We start from the raw sequence: 17,830 nt of genomic DNA, 5'->3' as shown, positions 1-17,830 counted from the left end.
CATTAAGCAGGAAAGCACTAATGCATAATAGACTGAAAGTGGGAAACTGTTTAATCGGACATTTTGCAGAATGCTTTACAACTTTGCAATTGAAATTTTTTGCCTAACCTCGTTGCACCCGAGATTGGTTAATTAACCTTGACTAACTATACAATTAAGCAGAATACGAAAAATTGTTTAACTTACTACATACAGTAGTCAGCAACACGCGTTTGGTCGCGTCGTCATAAAGTCCATCGGCATAATTTTAAACTCTGGCTAACTCAGGACAGGGGGTATAGTGAGCGACGGGATGAGGGTAGAGAAGGTGGTAGCCTGTACCGCACCTTCTCAAACCGAGAAACCTTTCTTCAGTAGGATGTTAGGAGGCCGCATGATTTCCGCGTAGTTATTGTCAAAAGAAGGGAAGAACAGTCCCAAAAAGCTACGAGCTTCCTTTAAGCAAGTCGGAACGGGGAACTTCTGTACGCCTCGAACTTTGTGGAAGTCAGGGCGAACACTAGTCGAGCCGACAAGTTAACCGAGTATTGTACTAACTTAGCTTTATTAGTTCCAATTAGATGAGATATGACGTTATAAATATGATGATAAATATGATCATGCAGTGTGCGCTTGCGCACTCGTACAGTCAAATCAAGTCGTAAATGTCGTCGCCATCATTATCAGAAAATCTCCAAGGATCACGGGGTGGAGCCAGGATGACGGCTGGCGTGGCGGCCTCCACTGACGTAGTTTTACCTGTGGTACAAATGCCTAGAGTGGAACTTCGTCTTGCCGCGGAGCTCCTTCCACTTCGAAGAAAATGTTACGCCGAGACAGTCACAAGAGGAAAACGTATTCGCAATATATTAGAATATCACAATATATCCTCTCAGCAATGATTGAGGTTGCTCTTCGTCTTTCCCTTCACGTTAATGGAGTCCCAATATTATGGCATCACTGCTGTACTCTCCTAGACTTTGCATTGCTCGTAAAGTAAGAAAAAGAACTTGAAATTTTACTTCTGAAGATTTCAAAATGATTTTGGTACGTCAAAATCTAGGGTCCCGCATAAACAACGAAATAGATATTGTGAAGAATATTTAGGCTTACAAGCATTCTGAAATGTGCAAATGTGCTACGATATCAAGCGAAAATGACCTAGCATATGACATCTGAAATTTCCGACGTCGTGATGTTGCTTGCCGCGTTACCCGTTCCCGAGCTCCGGCATACATCTAGCGTACGCAAAGCGTACGTCTCCGGTCAAGCTGAAAACTCCGCACAAAGAGTTACGCTGTTCACAATTCCTTTTTTTTATTTTCCGTTGTTGTGGTAAACACCTTTGAGTTCTTTACGGTTGAGCAGCAAGAAAAAAAATAGCATGTCCTAATAAACTTAACCACCGTTGAAGGTTAATTTGTCTGTTATGAGGGACGCAAAGCGACAATTACTGAGCAGTGCACAGTCGCGTTCTCCTGAAAACCAACTTTTAGCATCGTTTATGTAAAAAAAAATTTCGGCAGGATGGGGGGGGGGGGGGGGGGGGGCAAGGTTTGTCGAGATATGTGAAGTATTATGCTGCACTGGAGCTGCTTAGTTTACTCATTCACTCAGGACTGCTGAATCTGCCTTTATATATTTATCTCTAATTTTTCTGCGTCGTCCACAACAGACCGATCAACCTGCCCTAGCGGTGAACTTGTTGAAGTTCTTCTAACGTGAACGTCAAATGTTACTCGTTCCTTTATTTCTCAATGTAAACACAAAGACGAGGTGTTCTTATGCAGTCATGAAATGTCCAAAAGGAATAAACAAATTTATTAAAAGCAAGTATTTTCATAAACTTCGTAATGCCTTTTCCTTGGACACAAGTACTCGTACTCCCTTTTGCAATTTTGCGACGGTCCTCTGCCCACCATCTTCTTCCAGATGTGAATTTCGCATTTGGGTATTCCTGAAAATAGGCACAGTTTCAGGTAGGAAGTTCTAACGCCATTTAGGTAAAAAAGGAGTGAGATCAGTTGGCATGCTACGTAAGCTATGCAACAGTCAGTGGGGAATGCGGAGAGATGCACTACTGATGATTTATAAAATGTACGTGCGGCCCATTTTAGAAATTGGATGTGTGCTTTATTCTAGTGCGCCAGTTTATAAGTTACGCCCCCTTGTCCTGACTGAGCGGGAAGCCCTGGGATTGTGCTGCGAACTACCGAAATATGTGGCTTATAATGTAATACATCAAGATGTCAGGCTGCCGTCAATATTCTGCAGATTTCGGTTGCTGACGATGCAAACATTCTTAAATATTGTCACGAAAAGACTACTGAAGATGTACCCGGCGTCGGCGAGACAGACAGTTGTACAAAATGGCGTTCAGAAAACACACGCCGGCGTCCTCAGCCTCTACTTCTTCAACGCCCGCCCCTTGCCGAGCGCGCGTTCCAGTCACAACTTTCTCAGCGCTGGCTCGTGACACTTGGCGGCATTATTCCGCCGCCAAAAGAAAAGCATCGACTCGATACTTACTAAACTAGAAAGTGGAAGTGTGGAAGTCGTATGAGATCGGGTTGGCACCGAGGCGAATAACATGCACAATCTCTGAGTGGTGCTGCCGAAGCCGAGGCGACGCGGCACCGTCGGGAATGACTTCATAGTTCACTTCACTAACGCGGCGTATCGCTTTGTAGGGTTCAAAGTTTCTACTAAGCAGCTTCTCAGATAAGCCCTGGCGACGGATTGGAGTCCACACCCATACTTGGTCACCTCGCTGTGACTCAACTTGCCGATGTCGAAGGTTGTAGCGTCGTGCGTCTGTACTCTGCTGCTTCGTGATGTGTATGCGCGCGAGTTGACGAGCTTCCTCTGCGTGCTGAGTAAGTTGCCCGGCGTCGAAAGTAAGTGATGCGTAGGTGTCGTGCGGGAGCATTGCGTCTAGCGTGGTCTGGACCTCGCGCCCGTAGACAAGACGGAACGGTGTGAATCGTGTTGTTTCCTAAATGGTGGTGTTGTACGCGAATGTAACGTACGGCAGGACTTGATCCCATGTGTTATGCTGGACGCCTACATACATAGACAGCATATCAGCAATGGTTTTGTTTAGCCGTTCCGTCAGTCCCTTGGTCTGCGGATGATAGGCAGTGGCCTTGCGATGCTGCGTGCAGCTCAACTCGAATATCTCCTCTATCAGTTGGGCTGCAAAGGCAGTTCCTCTGTCGGTGATGACGTATGATGGGGCACCATGTCTGAGGACTATCTGATCGACGAAAAACTGGGCAACTTCGTAGGCCGTGGCACGTTGCACAGCTTTCGTCTCGGCGTAGCGTGTTAGATAGTCTGCGCCGACTATAATCCACTCGTTTCCGCTAGCTTACAAGGGAAAGGGTCCCAGAAGATCCATGCCGATTTGATCAAACGGCGCGCTAGGTGGTTCGATGGGTTCGAGTAAGCCCCGGGCTTCAAAGACGGCGATTTCCTGCGTTGACACTCACGGCAGCTTTGCACGTAACGCTTCACCGTGGTAGAAAGTCTGGGCCAGTAGTACGTCTGGCGTACTCTTGCAAGAGTACGTGAAAATCCCAAGTGTCCAGACGTGGGGTCATCATGGCAGGCTAGCAGGATGTGATCAATGAGGGCGGCAAGTACGACCAATAGATACTCTTTGTCGCTGGCACTCGAGTTTTTCTTGTAGAGGACACCCTTTCGAAGGCAGAAGGTCGAGAGACTGCGAGAAATGTGTCGTGGAATTGTAACATTCTTGCCTTCAAGGTGAACAATGAGAAGGCGTGTGATCAAGTCAGATACGGTGAGGGCCCCAAGGAATGCGCAGTGTTCGTCCATGTCCTTATCGCAAGTTTTGATGGGAGCGCGCGACAACGTGTCCGCATCTTCGTGTTTGCGGCCCGATTTGTAGACGATGGTAACTTCGCACTCCTGCAGACGGGGACTCCATCGAGCAAATCACCCGGACGGGTTTCGTAAGTTGGCTAACCTATACAAGGAATGGTTATCTGTCACCACCTTGAAAGGGTGACCGTAGAGATAAGGTTGATATTTCATGATGGCCCACACAACCACTAGACAACCTTTCTCGGAGGTGGAGTGGTTGGTTTCGGCGCGTGAAAGGAGGGTGCGACTGACGTAAGCGATCACTTGCTCAACGCCTTCCTGGTGTTAAACGAGTACAGCGCCAAGACCGTTCTTGCTGGCGTCGGTATGCACCTTGGTGTCAGTGTCCTTGTCAAAGTGAGCGAGGACGGGTGATTCCTGCAGGCGCTGCCGTAACTCGGCGAAAGCTGCGTCCTGCTCATCCGTCCAAATGAAGGGTGTGTCTTCTCGCGTGAGGCGTATGAGTGGTTCGGCGATCCGGGAGAAATTAACGATGAAGCTACAATAGTACGCACACAGACCGAGAAAGCGGCGTACTGCTTTCTTGTCACGAGGAATCGGAAAAGCCGCAACAGCAGATGTTTTGTCCGAGTCAAGCTGGACGCCGTCGGCGTTCACGACATGCCCGAGAAACTTCAGCTTTTCGTAACTGAAGTGCCACTTTTCTGGCTTTAGTGTGAGATTAGCGGAGCAGAGTGCCTCAACTACCGCCTCTAAACGCTTGAGATGTTCTTCGAAATTCGCCGCAAATATGACGACGTTATCTAAGTATACTAAACGACTGTGCCACTTCAGACCCGTCAGAACAGTGTCCATCATTCTTTAGAATGTGGCCGGTGCAGAACTCAGGCCTAATCGAAGTACTTTAAATTCGTACAGTCCATCCGGGGATACAAAGGCAGTTTTTTCGCGATCTCGTTCGTCCACTTCGACTTGCCATTATCCACTCTTTAGATCTATGCAAGAAAAGTACCTGGTCCGCCGGAGTCGATCTAACGAATAATCGAACCGCGGAAGCGGATAAACGTATTTTTTGTGACGTTATTCAACTTTCTATAGTCAACGCAGAACCGAAGCGTTCCGTCTTTTTTTTTCACGGTTCCACCGGCAACGACCAATGGCTTTGGGATGAATGTATCATCGTCAAGCATTTCTTTCACTTGTGCATTAATCACGTTGCCCTCTTTTGGCGATACGCGATAACGCAGTTATCGTATGGGACGGGAATCATCATACGTGATTAATCGGTGTCTCGTGATGGGCTTCTGGCGTAGCTTAGAAGAAGATGCGAAGCACTCCTTGAACCGAAGTAGCATCTCGCCCAGCGTTTTCAGCTTTTCCTCCGAAAGGTCTGAATTGATGTGGATATTGCTGAGTGTCTGAGCTGGGTTGTCCTTTTTCATAGACGCAAAGCATTCAGCAACGTCTGCTATGGGCTCAGCAAAAGCGATAGTAGTACAAAGAAATAGCTTCCGATGTGTCTGGCTGAAGTTCATCACGAGGAGCGCAGAAGGTCCACCTCAAAGCATAATGAGACTGCCGCCTGCACATACACAATGAGTCAGCATAAGGGAGGAATTGCCCTCTGCAACAGCTTCGCCGTCACGCAGATCGTCGCTACGACCGCTACAAGGCCACTTGCACGTTGTGGTAACGTTACACTGTCAGCGTAAACCCCAACCGCGCGTTACGTCGGCAATTGTTGCGGCTATTCGCTGCTCTTACTGTCGAAAAGTCACTGTGCGCTCACGGAGGTCTATAACAGCACCATACTCTCGCAGAATGTGGACGCCCAAGATGAGGTCCCTTGAACAATCGCGGAATATAAGGCAGCTGGCTGGAAACGTACACCAACGAATGTTTACTCTGATCATGCACATGCCCAACGGTGTTAGGATATGCCCGCCAGCAGTACGAATTTGCATTCCAGACCAAGGCGTGATAACTTTTCTAAGTTCCGTCGCTAGTTTTCCGCAGAAGATTGGGTAGTCGGCACCCGTGTCCAATAACGCACTAACCTGGCGGCCGTAGAGCCCAACACGTACGACCAGCGACATTCTGTCGCTGAGTTCGGCTGCTGTCATCGCTGAATCGTGCCGAATAGACTAGGCTTGCGTCGATGGGAGGTATTCGGAAGGGCGATTATCAGCGGACTCACCCCCGAAGGTGGCTGTTCCCGGTGAGGGCTTGGCGAGCGTCCCTGCGCTGCCATGGGAGGGCTTCTAGAAGCTGGGGAAGATCGCCTTGGGGACTGCGAGCGCGACTGCCGCCGCGGGAACAATGGCATACTTTGCTGGTTCAGGTATTCTTCAATCGCCCTAGGCCTTTCGCCATATCTGTGCCTTGGTGAATCAGCGGCAAAACCTTGCAGTCTCAGGCGGCGGTATGGGCGCTAGCGGTATACGTGATCAGCTTCTCCACAGTGATAGCACAGAGGCCTTCTCTCCGGGGTAACCCAGACGTCAGATTTCCTTTCGAGCGGGCGCAGATTCTCCATACGTTGAATCGGTTGCACTGATGGGAGCGGCTCGACGTGTGACGCGGCTTAAGACGTGGTGGGGACGAAATGGGTCGGAGCGCGGACAGGGACTCGCGCCAATACTTCCGCATACGACGGCCGCTGTAACTGTGGTGTCACAGGCAGCGCATTGCTGCTTGGATTGGGACCTTGGATCGCTTGCTGCACTTCACTTCTCACGAGGTCTGAAATGGAACCAAGCGTGGGCTGAGGTGGGCAGCTCAGCCGTTGAAGCTCATCACGCACCACAGAGCGGATAAGGTCTGAGAGAACGTCCACGTTTCCAAAGGCAATCGTGCCCGTCGGTGAAGCAGCATTCGCGTGCCTGTCATACGGAGCCGAGCGCTGGTCCGAAGGTGAAGTAGCGTTCAACTGCTTTTCATAGAAAGCTGAGCCCTGGTGTAGCATCTTTTCCATCGTGGTGGCTTCGGTTAAGAATTCAGCCACGGTCTTCGGCGGGCTTCGAGCAAGGCCAGCAAATAGCTGTTCTTTAACTCCGCGCATTATTTGGCGCAGCTTCTTTTCCTCTGATATGGTAGGGTCCATCCGACGGAAGAGGCACGTGATATCCTCGACGTACGACGTCACGTTCTCATTCGGCAGATAAATGCGGGATTGGCGCGTCCGTTCGGCTCGTTCGCGGCAATCAGCATTGGTGTACGTCTCCAGCAAGTCACGGCGAAACACGAGCCACGATTTGATGAGAACTTCACGGTTCTCGTACCGAGTGCGGGCACCGTCCTCCAAACTTAAGTAGACATTTCTCAACTTCTCCGCGTCGCTGCATTTGTTTATCTCGGCAACACACAAACTGGGCTAACCAGTCTTTTACATCCTCGAAGATATCCCCGTGGAACACTTTAGGCACTCGGAGATTCTGCAGCAGGTACTGAGTTGCCGTTGTGGCCGTACCTTGCATTATGTTCGATAGAGACGGCGACGTTGCTTCCATACCGGTCTCTGGGGCCGTCAATGTTGCGGAGAGATGATCAAGCTCCGGAGGCAATCCTCGGATTCTCCTGCTGGCCCGGTGAACAGGGGTGTTCACTAGTATATTACTGGTACTTCTGCTACCAGGAGGGGTTTGTGGCATCGGATGAACCGTAGCCCGCACCTCCACCGATTTTGTCACGAAAAGACAATTGAAGATGTACTCGGCGTCGGTGAGACAGACAGTTGTACAAGAAGGCGTGCAAAAAACTCAAGCCGGCATCCTCAGCCTCTACTTCTTCTTCAGCACCCGCCTCTTGCCGAGCGCGCCTTCCAGTCACAACTTTCTCAGCGCTGGCTTGTAACACCTAGCGGCAATATATACGAATCCCCTATCAGAAGATTGGAAAACATATTCATTTCCCAGCCTGTATCATTTTTTGGAATACACTGGCACCGGTTTCATACACCACAGGCTATCTTTTCACAAGCATTGTTGAGCCCTTTAAATGTACCTATTTCGGAGGTGCCACATATTTGTGCTGTGCGAGAGCGTCTACAAATCATCTACAATGACATCTACCCTAACAATGCAAAATGTATCTCTCAAAATACATTACATGGACTATTATAAGAATATTTGTTGAGTTTACGTGCAGATATGGCCATTGCAACAGACGCCTCACAGTGTGGAGAAAGAAATTGTAATTGGCATTTTCACGCATGCTCTAGAGTCGTTATTCTCAATTAGGACTCTGAACTACTTATCCGTATTTCTGGCTGAAGTTTTAACTGTAATATTAGCCTTACGTAAACTTAATTCATCAAAATCGATGGTAGTCACCATAACGGACTCTTTATCTTTATGTAGATCACTCACAACAAATAGTGGCGCTAGCCTTTTAAGTACACTCTATTTTCTAGTGTCTGACCCAGTAAATTTAATTAGACAACTTTGATTGCCTCGTCATACGGGATTATACATGAATAAAATGGCCGACAGTCTTGCGAGAGCGGCCCTGAATGACCATGTACTATGATTATTTCGGGCACCAGCTTACCTAACTACTAATAGATTCAGGAGATATGCTAGTGCTCTAGACATTTGAGTCCAGCGATAGCAAATTTTCCAAAATATTGATACCTCCTATTGCCTTGGCACAAAAATTCCTTTCATACCAGAAAACTGAAATAATTTTCACCCGTTACGCTGTCGAACACCATTTCTAAAGTTTTATCGTCACAGCGCTGATCTGCCACGCTCCGCTATGTGCCCATTCTGTGCAGTAGATAAAACCATAGATCATTTTTGTTATTCTTCTTCAGTTTTTCCTCCTAAAATAAAAACCTTGTAGAAGCAACGTTCACGCAATTTGGTTTAAACTTCTCTATTTGAAATATTCTTTTTCTAGGAGCCTCCTGTCTTGGAAAGCAGCACAGGGATGTCTGCTCATCCATGGAGGAATTGTTATTTAAGTTTTTTATACATCATGTTTATTCGTTTCCACATGACACTCCTACCAGTTTTTGTAATACCAACATCTGTCTAATACCATGCAAAGCTTGCCGAATCCCCCGCAGAGGGCACGTGCAATGAAAGGATATCCTATTCTAGCTCATTCTATCCTCGGGGCCGAGCGAGTGTATGCCTGTAGCTGTCTGCCTCAAGGGTAAATATCGTGTAAATTGTCTCTCTAGTATGTGTATTTCCAGAAGCAACATTTTGGTTTAACATACGTGTGGAAATACAAAGACAAATGAGACTATTTAGACTTTATTTACAAAGGAGAAAGACCGCTGCAGGCAGACACTTGGTGCGCCAAATGCCCACCTTCTCAATCGTCTTTCTCGCGGCACCTCGTCTCTTGAGCATCCCTCGATTATATCGTAATACTACCCCCGACCCCGCTCCAAGGCGGCAAAAGCACCGTCCCGATGCTGTTAAATGTCTAAGGCTTGTGAAGAGTTATAAGGCTTGATCCTGGCGACGTGGACAATGCCTCTGGTTGTCACAGTGGAGGACGTGGTGGGCGTGGCTTGAACGATTTCGTAGCTGAGATCGGTGAATTGACGGCACACGCTATATGTGCCTGTCTAACAGGATAGTAATTTTTCACAAAGGCCATCTTTACGAGTTCGTGACCAAAGCAACACGAGAGTGTCGGTCCAAAAATGGAAATCATGGAGACGGAGTTCGTATCCGTGGCTCTGTTTCTTTTGAGACACCTGAAGACGAGCACCTGCAAGGTGGCGACCATGGTCAAAATGGGCGCAGCAGAACGGTCATAATCACTACTGGAAGGTGCGGTGGACGATAGCAAAGTGTCTTGCTAGCGTCGGTTCTCGACCATACCAGAGGTACAATAGGTAATAACCAGCAGTTTGGAGACGGGAAGAGTTGTAAGCAAAGGCAATGTATGGTGGAGCGAGATCTAAGTCACCGTGGTCGGCTGAATCGTATTGCGATACCATGTCTATAAGAGTTCGGTTCAAACGTTCAGCGAGGCCGTTTGTTTGTGGGTAGTAGGAGCTGGTAATTTTATACTGTATAGAGTACACACGCATGATGTCGTCAATGACTTTGGAGAAAAACGTACGGGCGCGGTCTGTATTTCATCCTGTAGGAGGAAGTCCGCAACATTATTTGCGCAACTGGCAGGAAGAGCGTCTTATGGTGTACCGGGTCGCGTAGCCCGTAGCGACGGCAATCTACTTGTTCCCTGGTGTAGATGTCGGAAAGCGGCCGAGAAGGCCTAAGTGGACACGATGAGTGGGCTCGACCGGAATGTCGAGTGGCGGCACGTAAACGGCGGGAGGTGGGACGGCTTCTTGCGTCGTTGGCGTACGTCACAAGCAGCGACGTAACGTCTTTCGGAACGCGCAAGGCCCAGCCAGAAAAGAAGGCGGCGTACTCGGTCGTAGAATCGAGATATGCGGAAGTGCCCCGCAGCTGGTGCGTCGTGAATCTCTTCTCGAATGGTTGATGGGAAGTGCCCAGGTATTACAAGTAGAGCAGAGCCGTCCGAATGGAGATTACGACGGTACCGAGTACCGTCATGGAGGACGAAGACGTGTAGAGTAGCATCGGCTAGACAATGTTTAAAGTGGTCGATCGATGCTTTGACGCAGACGTCACGACGTTGGTCGTTGGCGAAATGAAGGAGCTGTGATAGTGAAAAACTGCAAGGAGCACTCACTGTATTTAAGGGGTCAGATGCGTCAACAGGGTACCGCGACACGCTGTCAGCGTCTTGGTGCAGGTGACGAGACTTGTAAACCACGGAATATGAAAATTCTTGGAGCCGCAAAGCTAATCGACCAAAGTGGCCTGCAAGATCGTTTAAGGATGAGAGCGAACAGCGAACATGATGGCCAGTGGCAACGGAGAAAGAACGCCCGCTCAAGTAGAGATGGAAATTGCCCACCACCCAATCAATAGCAAAGCATTCCCTTTCCGCACTTGAATAGTTGCGCTCCGATGCTGATAGAAGGCAGCTTGCATAAGCAATAACGCAATCCTGGCCACGCTTATGCTGGTATAGGACTGCACCTTCTTCATGACCATTGGCATCTGTACGCAATTTTGTAGCGGCTTCAGGGTTGAAGCGGGGGAGATTGGGTGGCGAGGTGAAGAGAGTGACAAGACGAGAGAAGGCAGTCGCTTCCGAAGTACTCCCCAAGAACGGTACGCCTGCCTTTAAGGATTAGTTATGGGTCTAGTAATTGTCGCAAAATCTAGAACAAAACGACAAAAGTGCGAGCGTAGCCCGACAACACTTCGAACCTCTGCGGTTGTCTTCGGAAATGGAAAGTGTCGAAGAGCACGAGTTTTGTCGGGATCAGGCTGTACTTTGGAAGCGTCTACGAGATGACCCAAGACAGTAATTTGGCGCAGGCCGCAATTACATTTTGATCAGCTCAGTTGCAGCTTCGCCTTTCGAAACACACCAATTATAGTTTGTTGCTCGACGCTCAAGTTGAGTGTACAACATTGGCCAGAATACGATGAGGTCGTGAATGTTACAGAGATACGTGGACCATTTAAAATCTTAGAGCAAGGAGTTCATCATACGTTGAAAGGTGGTCGAATAAATGCATAATTTACAGTGCATCGCATTCCATTGCTATAGGCCATCCGGTGTTATGAACGCGGTGTCTTCTTTGTTCATATCCTCAACAGTTACCTGCCAATGTCGTGAATGAATATCAATAGAAGCGAAATAGCTGGAAGCGTGGAGGCAGTCAAGGACGTCTTGTATACGTGGGAGTAGGTAGACGTATTTCTTTGTGATATTTTTAATTGACGGTAGTCTATACAAAAGGGCCACGTGCCGTCTTCCTTCTTAAGCAACAATACAGGTGACGCGCAGGGATTTGAAGAAGGCTCTACGATGTTTTGTGGAGCATTTTCTTCACTTCACATTGAATTAGTCGGTGTTTCCACGCAGAAACTCGATAGGGTTGTCGTTGAATAGGTGCAGCAACGCTTGTATTAATACCATTCTTGACGGCGAGCTTCTGGTTTCAAGGGCGGTCGTCGAAGTCGGAAATGTCTCGGTAGGTCTATAAAAGTTTGCAAAAGTCTTCAGACTGTGCAGAGGACAGGTCCGCCGCAACCATTTTCTTTACGTTGCGATCGGCTCCCGAGGCTGACATGAGGTGCCTCTTAAGCTCGGACGAATTATCGGTTGATAACGCCTCCTCTTGATGGTCGCCTACAATCAACCGTGTCAAGGCAAATGCCTTGCGGTAGAATTTGCTTTACCAGTGCAAAAGTTAAAGACACGCATGCGAGTCCGTTTTGCAGTAATAGCAACAATGTGAGGCACGTTGACGTCATACTGCAGTGCAATGTCGGGCAAAGAATTGACGAGGCACTCGCCGTCACGAACAGGTGGGGAAGAGGACAGTTCAATATAGGCTAATGATTTTAGTGGCAGGTGAATAAAGCCGGTGGGGCGTAAGCGACACGCGAGTGCATCAGAAGCTTCTGCGAGGATCGGCAATTCAAGGCAAATGGTACTAGCAGAGCAATCAATAAGAGCTGAGAGAAATGACAGCCGCGGTAAGAAAATGGAGTCTGAGTATTAGGTCGTGGGGGTTATGAACAGACACGGTAAATAGGACAGGAGGATGGTGGCTGCCCACAATAGCTCGTGCCGTACACCTGCCGACGATAGTGACAGTACCGCCATCCGCAACGCGGATGAACCGTGCTGACGCTAGGGGGGGAGCTTTCTGAGTCGTCGTCTGAAGGCAGAACTCGTCATAGAAAGATGGGCTCCTGTATTGATCAATGCAGTGACAGCATAGACACCAGCGTCTAGAAGGTATTGATTCACGGGTAACGCGAGCAAAAGATTTGAGGACGGGGTCGACAACGCAGCTTCACCCCCAGAAGCTGCAGAACCTCGTTTTCCGGCGGAGTGGGGGCGGCGATAGGCAGCGAGGAGAAGCGACGGGTTTGGAGCCAGCGAGACTGATGGCATCCAGGTGAAGGCGAGTGGCCGCAGCGAAGGTTCGGAGCAGTGCAATCAGTAGCAGTGGGTTTATGGCTGTTGGCATAAGGAGTAGGAGGTCCAAAGGTGCAGGAATAAGCGCCTGCATATGTCCGAGATGTTGGAATCCATCAGTTGCCGCAGTGGCGAACTACGCGGCCAATGCGACAGCAGTGGAAGCAGATAGGCTTGTCGTCGGGGGTACGCCATTCGGACGAGTTACGATATGTGTTCGAAAAGGATTGTCGGATACGAGAAGGACCACAAGAGAACTACACATGGAGTGGAGACTTATGTTCCCAAAATTCCTGTCTGACAACGGCCTGAATTATCGAAATTTTGATTGCTGGCGGATTGGGAGGCGTCGCAGAGAAGGTTACCGAACAGGCGGCCTCGAGCTCGCGCTGAACAAAGCGGGTTACATTGCCACAGGTGGCGGGCTGACGCAGGTAGCCCTCACGTGTCCACGCAGAGAAGTGTTGGGTAGCCAGGCGATGTGGGTGTGTGATACAGCGGCTCTTACCACTTGCAAGACCACGGAATCTTTTATGATTGCGTATATAGTCGAGCCGTTGACGAAAACAAGGTAATTGATAGCGCCGCCCGCGATTTCTTTTATTGTATTCGCCACTTTATCTGCTTCAGACACATTGCCGTCGGCTTTGCGGCATAGAGCCAACACATCTTGGATGTATGAAACGCACGCCTCTGTAGATGTCTGAACACAAGTAGCAAGAGCCTTTCTCGCGGCAGCCTTGCAAAGTTTTGCAAGATTTTGGTTTGCAAGGATAACATGGCAAAAGTGCGTAGCTACCCTTGATTCAACCGCCGAGGTGGTATAGAGGCTATGGCGTTCTCGTACTGAGCAAGAGATTTCTGTCTTGGACAGAATGTATTATTGCGCTTAGGGATGAACTGACAAACTTCTTACACGTTCTTCGGTCTATATTTGAGTGGAGATGGGAGCCTCCTGAATCAATTTTGCTCTAAGTGCGCCTGACACTTCTGGTGAGTCACATATGCTGCAGCATGCCTCCGCTGTCTGGCATGGGGTAAATTTGTGTGCGCGCGCTGGAGAGCATTCAGGCACAAGCAGCGCGGATAAGCCGTGGCTTGCCACGCTGCACGTCAGGTAAGGACATAGTAGTGGAAACACGAGTTTGTCCAATCGCCGTATACAGGTATTGTAAGCCTGTGCGAATTTACCTTCACCACCATCCTCTGTCATCGCTTCCATGAATCAACCTTGAATGTGATTTTTCTAAGGCGATTTCGAGTCACGCAAGCATTGCACATGCAAGGCTGCAGGGCAACAACATCCCAGAATCACCTCCCTGGGCAATACTCAGAACATTAGTGCAGCTTCAAATACCTGGAATTACGAAGTTCTACATTTGCTCCATTGGCTTGAAGGAGCTCACCTTGTCCCATATATTTCCATTATGTATAGTAGAACTGTACAAGTATAAATCGATAGTTCGGTCACAACATCTGCCACAACGAGTGCACTTCTTATCCTGCTACTTTTTATTGTCCGACGATTTTAATTGGGCCACAAATTGATACCTGCGGCTGTGAAACAGGCGGCTGTCAGTTTTATGAGAACGCAGGCACCTCCTAAATAGACTGTGTTCTGCGGCGCCGACTCAACATTGCAGGCCATAAATTGTTTTTTTTTTATAGAAAGGACCATATTACCTGCTTGTGTAAACAATCAGCGAGCATTATCACAGGGCGCAGTGAGGTGGCCACATGATAACTTTTCAATGGGCGCCTGGACACATTTGTGTGATTGGTAGTGAACTTGCTCACAGTGAGGCAAGACGGGTACTCCCTTCTGATGAAGTACGTATTGCCTACTCGCGACCGGACACCAACTCAATGATCAAGGCATTCATTCAGCACCTGCCAGAGGCATACAGAGCCCACGCTGTCAACATACACACAGGCCCACATATGATCGACCCACACGGTAAATTTTGATTTCCTCCGAAGGTTACGCGGAGCAAAGCATCATTGCTACGTAAGGATCGGCTGGGCGTTGCTTTCAAGTGCCGCTACGCACCCTATTGGCCAGTCGAAGAGCCCGGCCTGCGAGCACTGTCAGACGCCTGAAACGCTGGAACAGATATTGCGCTATTGCCCGCCATGTATGCTGGAGTGACGGACGTTGGAAAATTTCCATACAAGCGATAACAGGCAACCACTGTCGGAGGAAGCTATTCTCGGTGCATGGCCTGGCACTGCAACTTCAATGCGGAAAACTTAAACCCCGTTAAGTTTCTACATCACATGAAACTCGACGAGCGGCTCTAGTAGGGCCACTGTCTAATGCACATAAGCACTCACTATTCTCCTATCATCATTATCATCCATCTCAGTACTTTCACTTCCCTTCCCTCTTCCCCAGTGGAGAGCGGCAGACTAGAGGGCACTAGCCCATGTCGTCCTCTTTGTCTTTCCTCTCAATAGACCCTACCTATTCTCTATCAGATGACGCAATTAAAAATTGCTTGTGCTGGAAGTCGACTTACAGTCGGGAGGGCTGTACTATCGTTTCTCGTCCCAGCCTTACTTCGGGACGCTAAGTGTCCGAATTCGGTCGGCCTATCATTTATTGAATAATTGACTGATTGTTTCATTGGCTGAAAAGGAAAATTTTATAATTTCTCGTTTGTTTGATTGGCTGAGTGATTGATTGTTCCCAGGGTAGGGTCCACCGGCAAGTTTTTGATGACCTGCCGGCGCTGGTGTAATAGGCAAGGTCTAAGATTGTTTCTGTTCAGCGTGCCATGCGACGGCAGTTGGGTAGAAACCACTTCAATGGTCGCTGAAGCTAAAGACACCGATAACGAGCGCCCAGGTATGCACGCGCCCCTAGAAACATTACGTGCAGAAAACGAATGCAGAAATGAAAGCACCCTTACCCAGTCCATGGTCGAATGTAAAAACAGCACACTTTCTATGAGCGTCGTAGTACTGGAAATAATAGTCCCTCTTATATTCTGTAAAGCAAATAATGACGTATTTGGTAAATTATTTTGATGTGCGCGTGTTGCATCGAGAAATCTTATTGCATGAAAAAAAAATTATGCATATGCGAGACTGCGACTTTGTCTGATTAACGTTCTCTTTCTTTACAGTTAGTCTGACTTGGCGTTGTCGGCCCCAAGGCTTACTCTTAAGAAATCTATGCGAACATATTTATAACAAGTAGAGAGAGTAGAGTAGAGAACATATTTATAACAAGTTGTCCCATAAAAAAGCAACAAAGGTTATTATGTAATTACGCGTACTGTACATAAATTTCCCGCTGTCTCAAGCGGAAAACAGATATTGCGCAAGAATACTTTAAAGCAAAATTTGATTCCATTATTCTAATGCGAAATGCTGTGAAATTTGTACCTTTATTCTGAGGCAAACTTCTAAGAAACAATACCATACAAACCGTCAGAGAACGCCTTAGCGCTCTGTTCGTGCTTGCGCATGTACCCTGTCTCTAATTTACCACCAGGCGTATCGGTACAATAGATGCACACCATTGAGATGGCGTGAAAAAATGTTCGACCTGTCGTGAACTGACAGCGTCTTCATGGCAACTGCACTAGTTTGAACCGGTTGGAGAGTTTTGAACATTTTTATGGCTGCCAACAACATGACCACTGGTTAATTGTGCAACATTGCTAAAGGAGAGTGGGCCCATCAAAAATAAGTATGCCTGGAATCTGTTTTAAACATGTGCGCGATGGCATGTTAGATCTTACAAGTTGCATGTGCCTTCTGCGCGCTTCTATTACTTCCGGAAGCGAAAAGCAATTAACTCCTATTTTGCCCGCTTGGACCTACTGGACGCTTTGGTATATCCGTCGTGTAGTTTTTATGTGAGAGCGTATTCAAGGGCGACCGCAGATCCAAGCATATTTTGCTAAAACCAGAGGGTCTCAGACCAAGCATTGGCATGTTTTGAGAAAAACTTTATTTGCCATGCGAAACACATCGCCTCTTATTACTGCGCTATTGTCTACCGCGCCTTGCGAAGTACAGGGCGGCTGTACTCGTAAAGACCCTGCAACATTCAGTGATTTGGGTGCCCTATAAATTTAAGTGCGTGAGTCTAACACAGTTATGCTTGAAATGTTCTCGCTCCTCCTTCTTAATAAGTATACCTCCGTCATTTTCTAAGGTACACCCGACAACATAAATCCATCTTCTTGCGATCTGAAATTACCATTTGCTTGAATACCTCCTATCCCTGAAATTTCCACATTTCCTCAGACCACTTTATTCTCCGCCTCGTGAACGGTGATTTCTTGGTATTGCTGGCCATTCATAGCCATGTGCGCCAATTGGCGGATTCTGCTTAGGGACATCCGGGAGTATTGTAGATAATTATGCATTAAGCACACGTAAATCAGGTGTCTTTCACACTGTGCGGATTCAGGAATTATTGCCTGTGCGGGAGTAACCATGACATTAAAAAAAGGCAGGCTCAACTCGTGTTGTTGTACACAAAACGCGAAGCATGCTTGCTTTAACTAGATAATTGTCCATTACGAGTTAAATAACTGTTCTGCAGCAAGCTGTTAATGAATGTGGCATGTTGCAAACTAATATGGAGTGTAGCACATGGTATTGTTGTTCATGTAACAGTAACTCAAGGCCCCATTGAAGTGGTTCCTTGAAGAGCGGTGCATGCCCAGTGGCACAAGCTCAGTAGGCCATGGTGCCCATACCTAGTGCCATTTAGACAGTGGCCCGATTGCCACGAACCCAGTGGCGCACACCTAAATTTCCGTTAATGAACTCGGTTCAAAAGCGGCACATAGGAAGTGGAACATACCTACGGGAACGGTCCACATTACATAGTCGCAAGTTGGTGTGAAAGGTTCGATGTACAGGCGCTCATCCCAGTAAAACACAGCGAGTGGTCTCTGGGGCCCTTGATAAGTTACGCGTATCCAGTGGCAGATATGCAGCAGCCCCCATGGCGCAGATACAAGTGTCAAAGAGGCTCACT

The 17,830-nt window shown here is 48.1% G+C and overlaps 1 long non-coding RNA gene across 1 annotated transcript in view; it reads right to left on the bottom strand.

The window, feature by feature from the left end:
* Positions 1-1,782: 1,782 nt before the first annotated feature.
* LOC126526510 (uncharacterized) overlaps positions 1,783-17,830 on the bottom strand; it is a 41,964-nt gene continuing 25,916 nt past the window's right edge. The window contains exons 3-4 of the long non-coding RNA XR_007598580.3: positions 15,741-15,818; positions 1,783-1,936 (exon numbers count right to left, since the gene is read on the bottom strand). This is a non-coding gene — a long non-coding RNA (uncharacterized lncRNA). The remainder of the gene's footprint in view (positions 1,937-15,740; positions 15,819-17,830) is intronic.

Source organism: Dermacentor andersoni, chromosome 8 (genome assembly GCF_023375885.2).
Source record: "Dermacentor andersoni chromosome 8, qqDerAnde1_hic_scaffold, whole genome shotgun sequence".
In the NCBI taxonomy this organism is placed as follows: Eukaryota; Metazoa; Arthropoda; class Arachnida; order Ixodida; family Ixodidae; genus Dermacentor; species Dermacentor andersoni.
Note: the sequence above shows the minus strand (reverse complement) of the source record. Positions and strands in the feature narration are given on the sequence as shown.